This window comes from Scomber japonicus, chromosome 3 (assembly GCF_027409825.1).
Source record: "Scomber japonicus isolate fScoJap1 chromosome 3, fScoJap1.pri, whole genome shotgun sequence".
NCBI lineage: Eukaryota > Metazoa > Chordata > Actinopteri > Scombriformes > Scombridae > Scomber > Scomber japonicus.
Genome location: NC_070580.1, coordinates 11681153 through 11697830, shown reverse-complemented (window position 1 = coordinate 11697830; position 16678 = coordinate 11681153). Strand labels below are relative to the sequence as shown.

Sequence of the window (16678 nt, the reverse complement as noted above, 5' to 3'; positions counted from 1 at the left end):
GAATTGCTGGAGTGGTGGATACCTCCACGGTTTCTAAAAAAAGGTTCCCCACAAGATAAACAATCCAAACCTGGACCTGTCCTGCCTCTGGAGAAAGTCGTATCTTTTCACAGATGTAGTTGGTATTTTTGCTCTAATTTTAAACCCCCACACAACATTCAGCAGGATTATATTCGGCTGAGTAAATACAAAGCAGTGCTGAGACAATGAATGTTCCATATTTCAAAACACCACAGACTGTGAATCAGGAAGACAACTAATCACAAATTGGATTCAACGCCAAAGAGCTGTGAAAGCTCCGCCGACTTGTTTTACGGAGTAAAGTGGATTCTTGCAGATTGTCAACACATACACAACAGCAATATAATAAGCGTTCTACAACAGCAGACAAGACATGCAGAAACATCAACATCACTTTAAAGACAGACACTTTTAAACCGAATGTAGACACCGTGCATGACAACAGCATCTAAGCCCTAAAAACGACCAACTTGTTCCACCACATTAACAGCAGCACCTCTCCACGCTGCTCGGATTCTTACTCTGAGAAAAGAGTCCAGTGTGCCCGATGAATGAGGGGGTCTAGTCTCTCTTACCCTGATGAGCAGTGCCGTTAGCAACTCCATGCATAAATCTCAGAGGCGAACAGAACGGATCAGAGCATTCAAGTGTTAACTAGGGCAAAGCTCCAGCACTGTACCTTCTACATACGCTACTCTGGAAAGCAAGTCCTGTGGAGGAACAAGCGATCACTGAGGGATAAGCACGCTGCCCTCTGTCATATATCACAAATGCACACACACACACACACACACACACGAGAAAAATTCCACACAAAACACACCTGTTCTGGCCAGTCTAGTACCATCCAGTCTTGTCCGGTCCGTTCAGATCTGGTCTCTTTTGCTGGAAGAGTGAGGAGCTCGTCTCACCCCCCACGCAGCCCGGTGCAGACAGCTCACTGTTATAGATGCACTGACAAGTGAAAGGAGGGAGGCGTGGTGTCACATGAGATAAATAAAAGAGGGAGGGAAAGAGGGAGGAGAGAGGCTCCCTCAATCTACAATTCAATTTCGCCCTCACTCCCTTTTTCAGCAGTGTTTCTGTCCTCTTCTCCTCTCCTCATTTAGCATATTGTGGCTGTTATTCTCTCACTCGCTCTGCTCTTTCTTCATCTTTCTCTCTCGCTCTCTCTCTCTGTTATTTCCCATCTACTCTCCCTGTTTCCACTAGTTTTAGCTTTTCTTCTCCTGTGTTGTTCCTGTTTCTTCTCTTTCTCCCGTTCACATTTTCCTCTGCCTCTTCCTCTCTTTCTCTTTAGGCTCTCATTCATGGAGCACTAGTGTGTGTGTGTGTGTGTGTGTGTGTGTGTGTGTGTGTGTGTGTGTGTGTGTGTGTGTGTGTGTGCATGCGTGCATGTGTGTGAGACAGTGAAACAGGGCAGCTCCGGCCATCTGTTGGAGCCTGTGAGCTTCACCTATTCACAGTCTCATAAAGGCAGAGGCACACAGAGGAGTGAGAGAGAAAGGAATGGGAGGGAACGAGGGATCAATCTTAATGCTGCAGGGGTGGGGAGGGAAGGCACAGCCTGGCACACACACCATATCTATCAGGCTGGCACCTCTGAGGCGAGCTGGCGTGGGCACGCCTGCTCACTGGGTCCAGGCTGCACAGGGGATTTGGCTCACAGTGCATGGGCATGCAGATAGAAAAGAAATGCACACCCAAATCAATTTATACACAGACGCACAAAAGGCATATATGGGTGACTTCACACACACACACACTGTCACACAAATCCACAAAAGCAATTTCCTCTTTGACAAAACAAACAGGATCTATCAAGACGGATAATCCTACAAACTCAAGGAGACGTGGGGACAGAGGACAGGGGACAATTCTACAAACTCACACAGACGCACAAACAAAGCCTGCCCTGAATCCTTCCATCACAACAGAGCTAAAGTAAGCTTTTCCTGCTTGGTTTAAGCCAGGTATTTCTCCTGAGTGCCCGTGTCACTTCCTATCCCTGACTAGGAGGGGAAAGAGGTGCGGGGGAGGGCGGCGGAGGGTGGAGGCATCCATCACTGTCCGCAGCAGCCGTCCCATGATGGATGCGCCTGTTTATCCCTCTCTGCAGGTTATTTAGATGCAGTCACAGTGAGAGAGATTAGTGATGGAGAACCTCTGCACCTCTTCGCCTCTCCTCCCACCCCATCTAATCAATAACGCTCTTATCTATTATCTGCATTTCGAGGTATTTCTCCATGGAAATTTGAAGCATGGCGAGAAAGAGAGATTAATTGTCCACCCCCTCTCAGTGTTTTCAATTACAATGCCTTCGATGGATCATCTATCTGTCAGCTTGGCAGACAACAGTATTTGTGTCATTGCAAAGAGATGAAATCATGCTGCCTTGAGAAAATCAAACAGCATTTTTCCTGGCCACGACTGTCCCTTGCAAATGCAAAAAATAAATGAAACTATTCAGAGGTGGGGATTTGCATCGCATTTGAGGATAAAGAACATTTTCTGTTTCAACATCAGGTGCATTCAACGTTAATCCTGGTTAAAAAACAAACATTGTCATTTAAGCCAATTGTAACCATGAGCCCTTTGTAAAAATGGATTAGCCTGTTCTAATACTATTCATTATTATCTTCAAACAAACTAAACTGCAAACTGAAAATGATTATTACTATCATTATGATTATCATTCTCTGCTGTATGCATATCAGATGATGTCTGAGACTGTGGGACTGCTTACATAAAGGAGGCATCTAGATGCTCTAACGTGCTGGATTACAGACAATGCCCCAGAGACGGCCATGTTTTTCCTGAGCGGTGCCGACATGCCAACACAGCAGCCCAGTGACACCACTTTAGCACATGGTTTATTCATGCTCCAACTCTCTCTCTCTCTGCTCACTCTCACGCACACTTAAGCTGTGTCATCCCGCTGACTTCTGATTGGGTTTGGCGCAGATCAACAGATGCATCTTCCAACCATCCGGTGTACATGAATGGGTTAAAACTTTCCTCATTTAAACTACCATTACAGGTTGATATCTTGCAACTTCACAGGTTTTAACGTAGGAACCTGAGGGAAATTCCCAAGATAAACAAAATAGATAAATTGTAAGACGAGACAAAGAAAGACTAACAAAAAATGAATACAAATGTCTGCATGTCTAAAGAGAGGGTTCAGTCCTTGGGGATATCATGTAGCGTTTTCTCTTTTCTGCTTCATTGGACACAAAGTAGGCGAGGCCACCAATGCATGATAGCACGCAGACAGGTGCATAAATAAGAATGAATGATTTCTATTCTGATAGCACAGAAAGATAGCTATGTTCTATCCCACTGAGATATTGTCCTTGGCTGGGAGTGTGCTGTTACAAATGAATTTGTTCCTTTTTTGCACTGTGTGTGCCTGGCTGATAAAAATATCCCCTGTCAGCTGGCTGCGTGAAGAAGGGAGGACTCAGTGCAAATGAGGCAGACCCCCTCGCTGTCTTCTCCTCCTCTCTAGGTCTCTCTATCTCTGAGAGCACTCCTCCTATTATTCTCTCGGTTAGGGCTAGTTGGTTCAAGGCTGACTTCCCTCCACCAATGCACACAGATCCCCTGCACCCTGCCCTCCATCCATTCTGTGATTCTCTGGATGAATACATCTGTGTGTGTGTGTGTGTGTGTGTGTGTGTGTGTGTGTGTGTGTGTGTGTGTGTGTGCGCCGGCGGATCCTGTGCATTTGTGACAGCTCTATATTGCTCTAGCTACATTATGGACAGAAACAAAGACAGAGAGAGGAGCAGGGAGGGAGAAACTGAGGAGAAGAACCCAGGGGCTGACAATGAAGGGGCTCAAGGACACAGGATTGACAGCACTGAGGGAGAGAGACGTCCTGGCATCTTGGAACAATTCTCCTGAAAACAGCACTGCAGGTAGAATAGTAAGAGGGCCATCTAACTTGTAAGCATGGCTCCGTCTTATGGGCTCAACCACATTATAAAGATGTCTTTAAAACAACAGACAACACACACAAACATCAGACGTTTAAGCATATGTCCAGAGGACAGCAGTCTTGGCTAATTAGAAATGCAAATACTTAAATCAGTCACATTCTGCAGCTGTGCTCATTGCTCCTGGACTCCGCTCGAGGTCCCGTGGTACAGGAGGTCGTCAGAATGCCAGGCAGGGATTAGCTGAATACCCCAACATCATTACATCCCTGCAACGATGCAAACCACACACCATCCAGTCATGTCTAATGTAGTCTCCCGCTTATATATTTCATTCCTTCTGTCACCGTCAAATCACACTCTCTCCCACTGCAAATATAAATAGTTAATAAGTCAGTTATGAGCGACCATCGCTTTCCAGCAGTTGGTTCTGTATCCTGAGGTGATATGATAATTCATTTATGAGTGTCCCACAACTCTGAATGGTACAATTAAAGAGAATAGAGGCTTCAGCAAAAGTTTCCTCCATTGCAGATTTCAAATTTAATTGCCAGGCTTTTGGTCACAGACATTTTTTTCAGACAGAAGAAAGTCTGGATAAAAAGTGTCTGACTAAAAGCTTTGCAACAAGATGTGAAATCTACAAAAGAGCAAGTGTAAAAGAGTCTTAACTCTTTAACTGTACTACATAGTGTAGGTATTCTTGCAGCACATTCCTCAGACTGCCTGCAATGTGTTTAAGTTCTCCTTGTTCTTGTAAAGTAACTCTAGAAAAGACGAGGGACATATAACAACACAGGCAGACATGTACACAGACACAAATCTAAGACTTTTGTTTTTTTAAACTGCCAAAACACTGTGTGTGTGTGTGTGTGTGTGTGTGTGTGTGTGTGTGTGTGTGTCGAGTTGCATATGTATATTTATCCCAGCTGCATTTTGAGTATGTAGTGCAGTCAATACTGGAAAAAATGTCCAACTGAGAAAAATGTCAGAATTTCTACTTAAGTGTCAAGTTTGATTAAGATGGATACGTTGTCCCACAATGCAATTCACAACCGAAATAAAAGAGCTGCTGACAGCTGCAACAAAACTGAAAACAAAGACTTCACTAACGACACACACTGTGATTGTCATAGCAGGACAGGAACAGGTGTTACTAATCACATTAACGAGGTATAACAAGGGCTACAATCCATTAAGGTGTCCTTTTAGCTATGTCAGTGATATACTACGCACAATGTCAGCACCATGGAAATTAAACACCTGCACTGAATGCAGCAGCTAGTAAATATATTAGCTAAACCTTTGAAACTGTGATCATCATAATGTGAGAAAGATCTACTCATGAGAGTCGCTCACAAAATAATGAAGTGCAGTAATATTCATCTACTCTAAACCTCAAGTCTGAAATTCCCAAACTACAGCTTCACTGACATCCAGCATGGCTTGTTTCATTCCTTGTTTGTACAAAACACTACAGTACATTGATTTCTTATGTAATCCATCTGCCAAAACAGTGTGTCGTCAACATTAGTACATGGTACATTAGTACATAGTAATTAGAAATGGGACACCCTGTCAGTCCTGCTGAAGGAGCCCATGTTGTTTGATCATCAGCCAGCAGGGGGAGGTGTATTCCAGTCTAGGAGGAATAAATCTTCCACCGAGCCTTAAGGGTGTATATAAAAAACATGCAAGCATCGCTTTAAGGTTGGAGATACGACTGCAGTGATTTTTAAAGTTGATTCATTTATGATATATGTCTGATTCTATGTATTTTTGTTGTAATACTGATGCTGAAACCTGCCAGCCTGCTCTGACATGTTTCTTTTTCTGTTCATGCACCAAGCTGTTGTTTTAGCCTTGGATATAAATGTCAGCCTTTGAAATAATGCTTTGTTCTATTGTTAACATGTCTTTAGTTGTTGTTGTTGAAAGAATTAGTTTATTTGTCTTTTACAGTTCACATTTGTAGAGCTGTTGCACTGTTTGGAGGAATAAATTCAAATCAAGTTCAATCAAATCATGAGCAGAATGTGACATTTTAAGATGAAATGCTGAAAGAACTGAAACCAAAATGAAATATTTTATTCCTTCTAATATAGTGCCAGCAAATGTTTATCTATGTTATTAAAGAGATCAAATCATCAAAGCATCTTTTACATGAACTGGTCAGACTTTAAAAGTGTATTCATCTCAATATGCCTGTTCATAACTGTAAAGGAAGTTACAGTGAAAAAAAGGGAAATTCAGAGCAGATCGGATCAGTCCCACACATACTCGTTCCCATCTGTCCATGTGCGGCAGGCATTGCAGAGGTTGAGGAACCGTTAACAGACCGTGGGATCCACAGATCAAAGAGCGGCCCCCCGTCGAGGTCTGCGGTCCCGAGGAACACAAGCCGCTATGGGCTAGAGCCAGCATCGCATCTCCAGCTAATTAACTAAAACCTCTTTTGACGCTGTGTTATTTGCATTCCTAATGTACAGCAAGTGAGTGTAAAATCTGCCACACATATTAAAACAAGAAGCGCTTGTGGGTTTGTCTAACAAGGCACCCCAGTGTTTTTAGCACAAATACATTTGTAATCACTTTAAATCGTTGTGAGGGCGGCTACACAGAGGAGTACAATTACCCTGCAACAGGAGTGCATTTCACAATGAACATTTGGTGTGAACTTGCCCGATTAATTCATTTCACTTTTTGTTCATTTTAATACTGACCACCATATGCATGCTTGCGAACACACATAAATATGCATGCACACAGCACACAGTCACACAGTACCCTCACTCAAAATGCACACCTTGCACCCCTGACAAAGAAGTTTCAAGCACTCTCGAGAGCAGCTTTCCAGTCTCAGGACTCAGTGAAGTGAGAGAAGGGTCTGAATTATAAATCAAGGGGCTTTAAACGGCTATGTAGATTAGCAAGCAGTCATGTTTGGTGTCTTCAATAATTAATTGCTTGTTTGTCCCGGAGTGGACCTGGCTTCTTTTTTGTATTGCTCTCCATGTCTGCAAACAAACACTCACTGGCATGCAATCAGGAGCTGCTGACGAGCAGGCTGACATCAGGACAAAAGGTCACAGCTGCAGGGGGGTGCTGTCATAGTGTGTTAGTAAGTATATTTTTATACTGAAGTCTCAGAAAACCTCTCAAAACTGAGCATGTTTTGCTTGCCTGAACATTTCCCAGAGGCTAGTTTTAGGGGTTTTAAGTGTAGCTTTGGCAGATTAGGAACAGGTTAGGTTTGTAGATGAGAAAAATTTCACTAGGGAAGTCTGTGTTAAGACCTCATTGTGTGTGTGTGTGAGTGTGTGTGTGTGTGTGTGTTTGTATTTGAGCAAGCACACCTATTAGCAGGGACAACTGTTAATTGAGTTTCAGCATTCTGTGAGCATATGGACCACTCTCTGCCAACAGTAACAGCAGCCAGCTACAGCAGAGCTACAGCTGTAAATCAAACTGACACAATACAGCGGCCTACATCGCTCTCTACATCGTGTCCCAAAAAAAATGTCAGATAGACCTCCTCTTCTTATCTCAGCCCTCTGGCCATCTCTCCATGGCCGCCCTGAAACAGCCCCGTAAGCAGACTGGAGACAAGTGGGAGGATGAAATGGCATCTCTCTCTTCCCCGCGAGGGAGCAGAATGATGAATTGTGTAAAATCTTATTTGGCACCTTATATTAAAGAAGTCAGAGATTAAGCCTGCAAAGTAAACGGCTAAAAAAGAGCTGATGCAGACAGAGCAGAAGAGGGCCTATTAGAGAAATGCTCCTGTCCGTCTTTCCGTCCGTGCGGGTGACACCTCGCTCCTTAATGAGCTGTCTGAAGTTTAACAGGAGAAATAACAACACAATAAATTACCGGGCTCATCGCTTCCTGTTTGCATCCACTCAGATACGGCTGAGTAATCTTTCTATCTGGCCTCGTACCATCCAGAATGAGATTCTGTCAAATCACATTCTACAATCCTTGAGCCCATTTGCATAACTAGGCTCGATGTTTCCAGCCAAACTGGTGACATGTTTTGCTGCAGTTAATTAGATTTTGGAATTAGTTTTCCAAAAAGAAAAAAAAAAACAAGATGATTTTTCCTCTGCTTGGTCTTCTATTCCCATTTGGAAGTGACAAGATAAAATTGTGTATAAGGGTAATTGCATGGCTGTGTTGGAATTAGAGCTGGAGAGAGAAGGTATTTTTGCAGTTAAGGAGCTAATACTCTATTCCAATTTCAGTCTGTTTTGCATGCAGGCTCTGAACTGTTCCCTCTGACATGGCAAACCTCATTAAGATAGAGCAAACTAATTCACTTGAGAACGAAAGCTAATTCTTCATATCTTTTTGTTCTTCTGAGAGATATATAGACAAACTGAAATTGGGTCTTAGGGGATATACACACACTTGAAGGTAGAACTCTTCCCCGGGTCTTATCGTTACACTTTTACTGTAGATTAAAGTGAAGAAAGGCGAGGACGTAACCTCGAGCTCCCTTTGAACTGCTGCTGTCAGAAATAGAGGAGGCTCTGTGCGGCAACACCCACACTGGACAGAACTGCCAAGAGTGTTGACTGTGGTCTGAGCTGCAAAGGATCGGTCAACCCGCGTGTCTAGTCTTGCTGATGAAGCACGGCTAACCTTTTAATGAAGCAGTGCAGGAGAGGAGGGTAGGAGGAAGAAAAGGGAAGGATAGCGGGAGACAAAAAAAGGAAGGAAGTGCTGATGCTGGACATAAGATGGGCAGACATCCATTAAACAAGTACTCAGCATGGGATGTGACATTTACAGAGAAAAGCCAAATGCCATGGCAATTAATCAGGGGCCTTGAATGCCAGCTGTATCAATACCCCGAGTTCACGGTCAGGGGTACTGTTGAGCAGAAACACACACACACACACACACACACACACACACACCTCAAAATAGACAGATACTTTTCTCTGTTTTCATGGGAAGAAAATTATGTGGATAGAACACAAACCTTAATATTATTTCAATATCTCAAAGTAGGACACGCACAGAGAAAAGGAATGAATACATCACTTGCACAATCACAGAGTAAGGCCTGGGAGATGGCACACATTTTACTCTGCAGGGAGTTGCAAAATGCTTTTGAATAACCAAGGTCTAATTGACAGGAAAAGGATGCGCTGTCACTTAGCTAGCTCGACTGTCATTAACACATTTTTCATTTTGTACATGCTCCGAGGCATTATTGTTATGTTGGCCTCAATCCCTCTCCGGGTGCAGTGAATATGTTTTAAAATGGTTGTGAGCAGAATGTTGTTAGCTACACAACACTCCCCGAGGGGAACAAAACACAAGAACAATTGGCTCATTAGAAGCAGAAACACTTCAAACCACAATGTGGCTGGAACACACTCAGAGGAGAGACAAAGTCAGGCAGGGAGAGAGCACAGATGGATGGATAGGAGAGAACGGGAGGGAGACAAAGGCACACCAACAGAGGAGAAGCAACCTTGTGTTCAATACACAGCCAGCTCAGCGTGCACTAGAGAATTCGACTGCAGAGACGAGGTGAATTTATAAAGCACATGAAATGGCTGAGGATCGAGGTGCAACACATTATTAGATTATAGTAATCTGATTATCATTTGCACTACCTGCAACAACATACTGTAGGCTTATAATGAGTGGAGGAATAATCACATTACTCATAGATTTGACATACCTTAAAAGGATCTGTAGAGGATTTTTCACATCTCTTGACATTATAATTTAATTTGTAACTAATAATTAGTTAGAGTGGGAGAAAGGTGAAGATGTGTCAGCAACTGAGAGTAACAAACAATTATCCAAAAGGTTACAAGCCAGTTAATAAGCACATGTGGAAAGTACTTAACTACTGTACTCAATGACTTCATATATCTACTATTTCTCTTTTTTTTTAAATAAAAAATGATCCATCTGTTGTAGTTACAGGTTAGTTTACAGATAAAGACTTGGATGCATTGCTTAAAATTAATCCTTATATAAAGTATCTGGAACCAGCCACAATATCAAAAAATGAGGCTGATGACATTTTATTTTCGATATTTTTTTCTATTGTCAGCAAATCCCATGCACTGAGCCAAACAATGAACTCATCCTACTTACATGTATTGTGTGCGTATCCAAAGGCTGATGTATCGTATTCTTCTGTGCCATACAGCTCTGTTGTTGTCCAAAAACTATTAAAAGCATGTCAGTGAGTCACACCGCACAGTGGGTGACGTGTTCCTTCACCACAAAGATTACTGTTGCAGCAGTTTGTTTAGAAATGGCTCCAAACACTAATAACAGCGATTATGTTTTCAGTCTCAGCAGAGAGGTTCCTTGTAGGGCAGAACCCATTGTGTCTCTGCAGGAACACTGTTCTGTTTGCAGAGCTTTGCTGGCTTGTTGCGCTACATATCACAACCTCTTGACTTTGTGCTATCGTACAAATTTTCTAAAAAAGAACTTCAGTTTAAAGTCAATATGTAGCACAACAAGATAGTGAATCATTGCAAATTAAATCACAATCAATGGTGGCGTCTCTAGTACAAGGAATCTCTAATGAGAGTTATGGCCACTTTCAAACAAACTACTATGACAGTAACCTTTGTGGTGAAGTCACATCTCACCCAGTGCCGTATGTTTTTGGAATATAAAATATCACACTTTGGATACACACAATATACTCGTAAATAGATCAATGAGTTGTTGGTTTGGCTCTACACATGAGATTTGTTGACAATAAGAAAAATATAGGAAACTGCCAGCTTGATCCTTTAAACTGCTGCTCAGATTTTAACAATCTGAAAGAGGCTATTCCCCATAATGATGACTGCTACATCTTACTGCTAATACTCAAAGTTTTGAATATGATTCTTACTTATAAAGGAGGCGTTTCAAATTGTGACACTAAATACTTCCATAAGCTCTTACAATCAATCGCTGACCTTGTGTGCATGACTATGGCAGCTCAGCACTGTCCCTCTCTGGTTCAGGACTCTTTCAGGCAGAGCTGCTACAAAAATCTATAAAAAGGATGACAGACTATTTGTAATTCAGTGAGTGAATGACCCTACTGTGACAGCCGCTACGAGACACAGATGTCCCAAACACACCGAACAACCATACCGCTGACCTGTGTGTGTGTGTGTGAGAGAGAGACACGGTGAAAGAAACGATCACAGGAGTTTTTAATGACAGACACCAGCTCATCTCTCTCATCGTCTGGGTGTTTTGAGGCAGACTAGAAGAAGCTTGGGCTAAAACAGCTCATGAGGTCTCTAATGTTTTGTGTAGAGATTAGAGTCATATTTTCCAGGACATATCATCTATAATTCATTCAGTCTATTGAATCGCCAAACATCGCTCACAGTCTATTAATATCAAATTCACAGACTTACAGTCTACTGTAACTGTTCCTCTGCATGCAAGAAGACTCAGCAACCAGAGACAGAATTCATAATGTTTATTAGCCTCATAAACCTTTATATTTAGGTCACAAGTTAAAGAAGTATAAGCTTGGCCACTGATAAAATGGTATATCTTGGGAAACCTGTCATGGATACACAGGTTATCGTAGAAGTATTGGCTTGTTTTTACAGGTGATAATCAATCATTAGCTTCCTAGAATAACCTTTAGCCTGTGTGTTCTTGCTCTGTTCCCAGAGACCCCAAAGCTAAATAATACCAAGAAAAAAACAAGTTTTTTGCTAGGGTTAGGGTTAAGGTTAGTCAATCAGGGCAGAAAAATCTCTCTCAAAGTCTTGATTTGGAGAAAGAATGAAAAGAAAACCTGATACCTTTCATAAAATATTTGGGAAATTCTTAAATTTTCTAGAAGATAACTAGATGTGACCTTGATGATTCAGTATGAAAGATATGATAGTACAAAGCTTCTTCTTAGTGCCAGCTTAATGACTCATTGTCATGTCCAGACTTAATGACCAATTTACATGCAAGTTGCCTCTTATTTACACCTAATTAAAAAAGACTGATGTTTATTTTTTTATTTTATTACATTCTACATTAATCATTGTGGTTTGGGTTAACTACTTATTTGGTTTACTACACAATGTCTGTTAATGTTATTTCATTATCGCTAGTATTCAATCTATCTTCCTAGATAGTGGACGGGGACAAGGGCGTTTGGGAGGGATATATTTGTATGTCTCGATGTGCTGAATTTCAAAATTCAAATAAGTATATGTGTCAAAAATATACTTTGACCTTTGTTTTAAAAACACTATAAACATGTTTCATTAAACGAGGAGAAAAAGAGTAAAGAGACAAATGTATAACACTTACCTGTGCCATGTTCCACCTGCTGTGTGTGCTTCTCCTGGGCCTGGTGTTGTTCGGCAGCGCCCTCTTCTGGTTGTCAAAGAATAGCAAATACATTTTCCCCACTTTTAATCCTGTGTCCCTGTGTTCATTATTACAAATATAATATACCAAATATATATTCATATTAAATCAGTTCCCGCGTATTTTTTTTTTTTTACATCTAAATTATTGTCTTTCTCTTCCTGTAAACTATGTTTTAAATGTTTGATGCGTTCACAAAGGTTCATCCAAACAAATATAAAACCACACTTCATCGTTTGGACCGTGACATCAAACATAGCAATATGGAGAGTATGTATATGATGGGCTGAGATCTACTCTTCTCTCCTTCGATCTAACAGGTGGCCAGGTGGCGCCAAAAGTCATACTTAGATCATTTCTATGGATGCCCACAGGGGTCAGTTGAGTAAAGAGATCCATGTGATTTGCAAAGCACCGTGAAGTTAGTTTTAAGCTGGATATTTTACATTCACTCCGGATCCAGCAGCTTCTTCAGTGTTGGCAGTCAGAGGGTCAGCTTTAAACCACAGGGGGTTTCACTTAGGCCATCAATAAATTACTGTTTGAAGTGCTTAGTCCTTCTTCTATTATATATTAATATTTTTATGGAAAATTTAAAAACGTTCCTACTTCCCCCTTCTTCTTTGTCAACTCTATTCAGGTGTATTACTGCCACCTACTGCTCCTCGGGACTTCAGTCAGCCTGAATTTCGTTTTTATATATTTTATAATAATTTTGTACCGATATTGTGCTTCTCAAAAATGTGAAAACGTGTTCTTTTTTACATAGCCACTTTGATGTGATGGCTTCTTCTCGTTGGTTCTTTGCTATTGTGACAATATAATAAAGGAAACACTAATCCAACCCAATAAAAAGAGGTGTGTCTTATTTGTCCAGTGTAGTAATAATAATGTCTGGTATTGATTTAGAGTCACTGGGTCACACGACATGGAAGCTATTCAAAATTAAATGCTGAATTTTCCAATAGGATTCCAATAAATAGAAGAGGCAGTAACCTCCAATAATAAGAGGAATTAGAACAATTCAGTATTAATTAGGAGTCACTGATATAAGAGTAAGCCACTGGATCTGCAGTGAATGTCTGGATACAGCGTTGGAGGCAGGGCTTCATTCAGAAACCTGTGCACGAAGCCAAAAAATGCCACTTGCGCCCTCCAGCTGACTTGAATGAAGATAAAACGATTCAATTTGTGTGGCTTCTAGACTTTTGAAATTTGATCGGAGCAAATGGATCAAATTGTGATCGTGAAACAAATCATTTCACAGGAGTTGGGACGCTCAAAAGATGTATCCACTGATTTACAGACATCTTTATTACAATGTAGGCCTTAGTCTATGGGAAAAAGTCTTTTTGGGCCCAATAGTGTCACGTGATGTTGTCATTACACGGTTTGGCCACTATGTCAAATTGGCTTTAAATCCCTCTTGTAACTGTACACTGCTCAAATATTCAGTTTCACTGGGAACACGTAACAATATAAAGACCCTAACTTCCATTTCACTGGGATTTGACTTTCTCTCATGCACTGGTAAAATGACAATAATGACACGTGACTCACTAACTACAGAAAACCTTAAATTAAGTTTATTTAAAGGGAAATTTCAGTGTTTTTCAATCTGGACCACATTTTACTATTTTTTTTATGTGACTAAAGTGACTAAAAGGGACAAGAGTTTTTTGACAGGGAAATAGTGGCCCGTCTATGCACGTCCAATAAAAGTGCTTGTTTTTGCCACTGACAGGCTTCGAATGTTATTATAAGTGTCTGCCAACATTATGGAAAGGACCATACAGTGATATAAAACATTTTCTTTGCCTTAGGAGAATTAAGTCTCATTCTGAGTTGAATTGTTGTTAAAATCAGCTAAATATTCAGTCATGACTTTAAATAACATTGAGCTCTACTTTCTTTACTCCAACACACACAAAACTCCTCCTGGCACTCCTCTTTCCAACTCTGTCAAAGAGTATAGCAGCAATACTAATACTAATAAAAACCAGCACTTTTGGTAGGAGTCCATTGACAGGACGTTATTGCCCCATCAGATTATATTACAGCCCGTTTCACAGCTGCACTAATTTCAATGTGGTACAGGTTGAAAAATACTGTAGTTTCCCTTAGAAACAGTGTTGAGCTAATGTAAAGTGAGTCAGTGTAATGATATTATTGTTATTCGGTCACAGGGGTGTGCTTCGACTAGCGATGTTCACCATTAAGTCATAGCAGGATAAGCACAAGTGATAACACGATGACTGAGCTATAAACATAATTAATGTCATCATTCTTCCCACTGCAACACTCAAAACTGATTCCATTGTATTTAACTGGCTTTATAGGCTACAATGGTCACCATGTTGGTCCAGATGATACTTTTCAGGTCATTTTCACATGAACCCCTCTGACACACAAGAGGGCGCCACCAGTTCATATTATTCTCACCAGTAGCAGGTCCAAGCAGGCAGGATGAGACTGACTGGTTTAGTTTCAACTGGTAGGACAGAGAAAGATGTGTGAATGTATTTGTGATGTTCTGAATAACATGAAAGATATTTTATGCTGTAGTTGACAAGGTGAGTGAATTTACATATTTGAGGTGTGTGGGCTAATCCATCATAATAACTTAATCCTGTTACATCAATCAGAAAATCTTTTTGTGGAGAGAACACTTTTAATCATCTGTGGATTTAGTTGCTGTAGGTGGTAAATATTTGCTTTAATCTGCTCACACAGCCAGTCGTATGCTCCTTTAAATATTAAAATTTAATGCCTCAAACTTCACCTACCTTGCACAAGAAAAATAGGGCAGGATTTTGGTGTGTATAATTGTTTTGTTTATGGTATATTTTTGCCAGTTTATAATCATTATGAATGATGCCGCATCACTCAAGAGCTAATGATTTGTACCAATCAGATTAAGTCAGTTAACTTTTTGAGAAGAACCTCAGATCAATTACATTAGTATCATAGACAGTGTTGTTCTATTCATTCAGGCAATAGGTGTAAATGAGACATGACAGCAGCATCTGACATCTATTGCCCTCGAGGCTATAGAGAGTGTATGTGTGGAGGGGTGTGTGTGTGGGGGGGGGTCTGCTTAGATTACATAAACTCATTTTAGAACCATGGGAGAGCAACAGAGAGAGGAGTGCAGTAATAACCTGTGGATCACTTCTCCCTGAGTCTGTGTTTAGTTTTCATTATTTCCCTGAGGCACAGAGCTCCTCCGAGCGAGGCCTCATACACATGAATAACAGCATCTCATCCAAACTACAAGCTCTGCCCTAACAATCCTATTTTTAGTCCTACAGAAATAAAAAATAAAAAACAAACTATGAAGACCAAATGACAGCTTCGCTCTTTGTGTTTGTGTGTTTTCTCAGGGTTCACAGACCTCAAACTTCACAGATGAAACAACAACCTACTACACCCGGGGAGGGGAGCCCATAATCTGTTTAAATATGTCTCTGAGAATTGTTGTTGTGAGTACCCATAAAGCTGTTATTACAGGTATTACTGTGAGCTTGACAAGTATGACTTGGCAATGGTTTGCTGCAGTGTCACAGTCACAGTGAGATCACTGATGGCAACAATAGCTGGATGATAGATGACACACAGATGGATAGACTGATCGTTCCAGTTCATGTGTCGAATCGAGTGTATCAAAGGTAAGATGATACCAACCATGAATGTGAGAGAAAGACGGAGATACAGTTGGGGAGAGGAGAAGTTGAGTAAAAGGTTAAGTACCACCTGCAGACAGCAGACCGTTCGGGACGTCATAACACAGCCGTAAAAAACCCTCTTAAGGCAGTTTGTTACAAACCAGGTTAACACACTGAAGCAGTTTACAACTGGAACTGATGCACAGTAAAGTACTTTACACAGTAACTGAGACTGACTGGTTTGGCAGATACCACCACACACACGCACACACCCACACTCACACACACACACACATGAACACACAGACTTTGAAACAATGATCTTTATTTTGATATGATCCAGTTGAGCGAGTGCTATAATAACATGCCTTCTGTCACCTGTCACTGAGACAGTTCTGGTCTGGTTCTACCTGACATGGCATGACACCTAATACCACACTTGATTTTCATCTCGCTCCAAATATTCAGTCCCAACACAACCTTCAATAGACTGTATTAATTTGACTAGTTTTAAAAGCTACATTTTAAACATAACTTTGTAACCACACAGACACAACACTGACACTTTTGGTACAATTCTGTATTGCTTTAAAACACTGTTTGAATCCACAGATTTGTATTTAAATTCTATTCCCACTGTTAGATGCCAGATACAGGGTATCCATAATGACATACAACACCAGT

At 41.0% G+C, this 16678-nt stretch overlaps 1 protein-coding gene across 8 annotated transcripts in view; it reads right to left on the bottom strand.

Annotated features, from left to right (window-relative positions):
- The window catches only part of sulf2a (sulfatase 2a), a 44976-nt gene extending 32628 nt beyond the window's left edge, over positions 1 to 12348 (bottom strand). For 5 of the 8 annotated variants that reach the window (XM_053315795.1, XM_053315802.1, XM_053315801.1 and 2 more), the window contains exons 1-2: positions 12270 to 12348; positions 845 to 975 (exon numbers count right to left, since the gene is read on the bottom strand). The gene's annotated coding sequence lies outside the window, so the exon portion shown is untranslated. Of the gene's footprint in view, positions 1 to 844; positions 1242 to 12269 lie in introns of those variants that run through there. The other 3 variants (XM_053315798.1, XM_053315800.1, XM_053315796.1) reach the window with 3 other exon arrangements.
- Positions 12349 to 16678: the final 4330 nt, after the last annotated feature.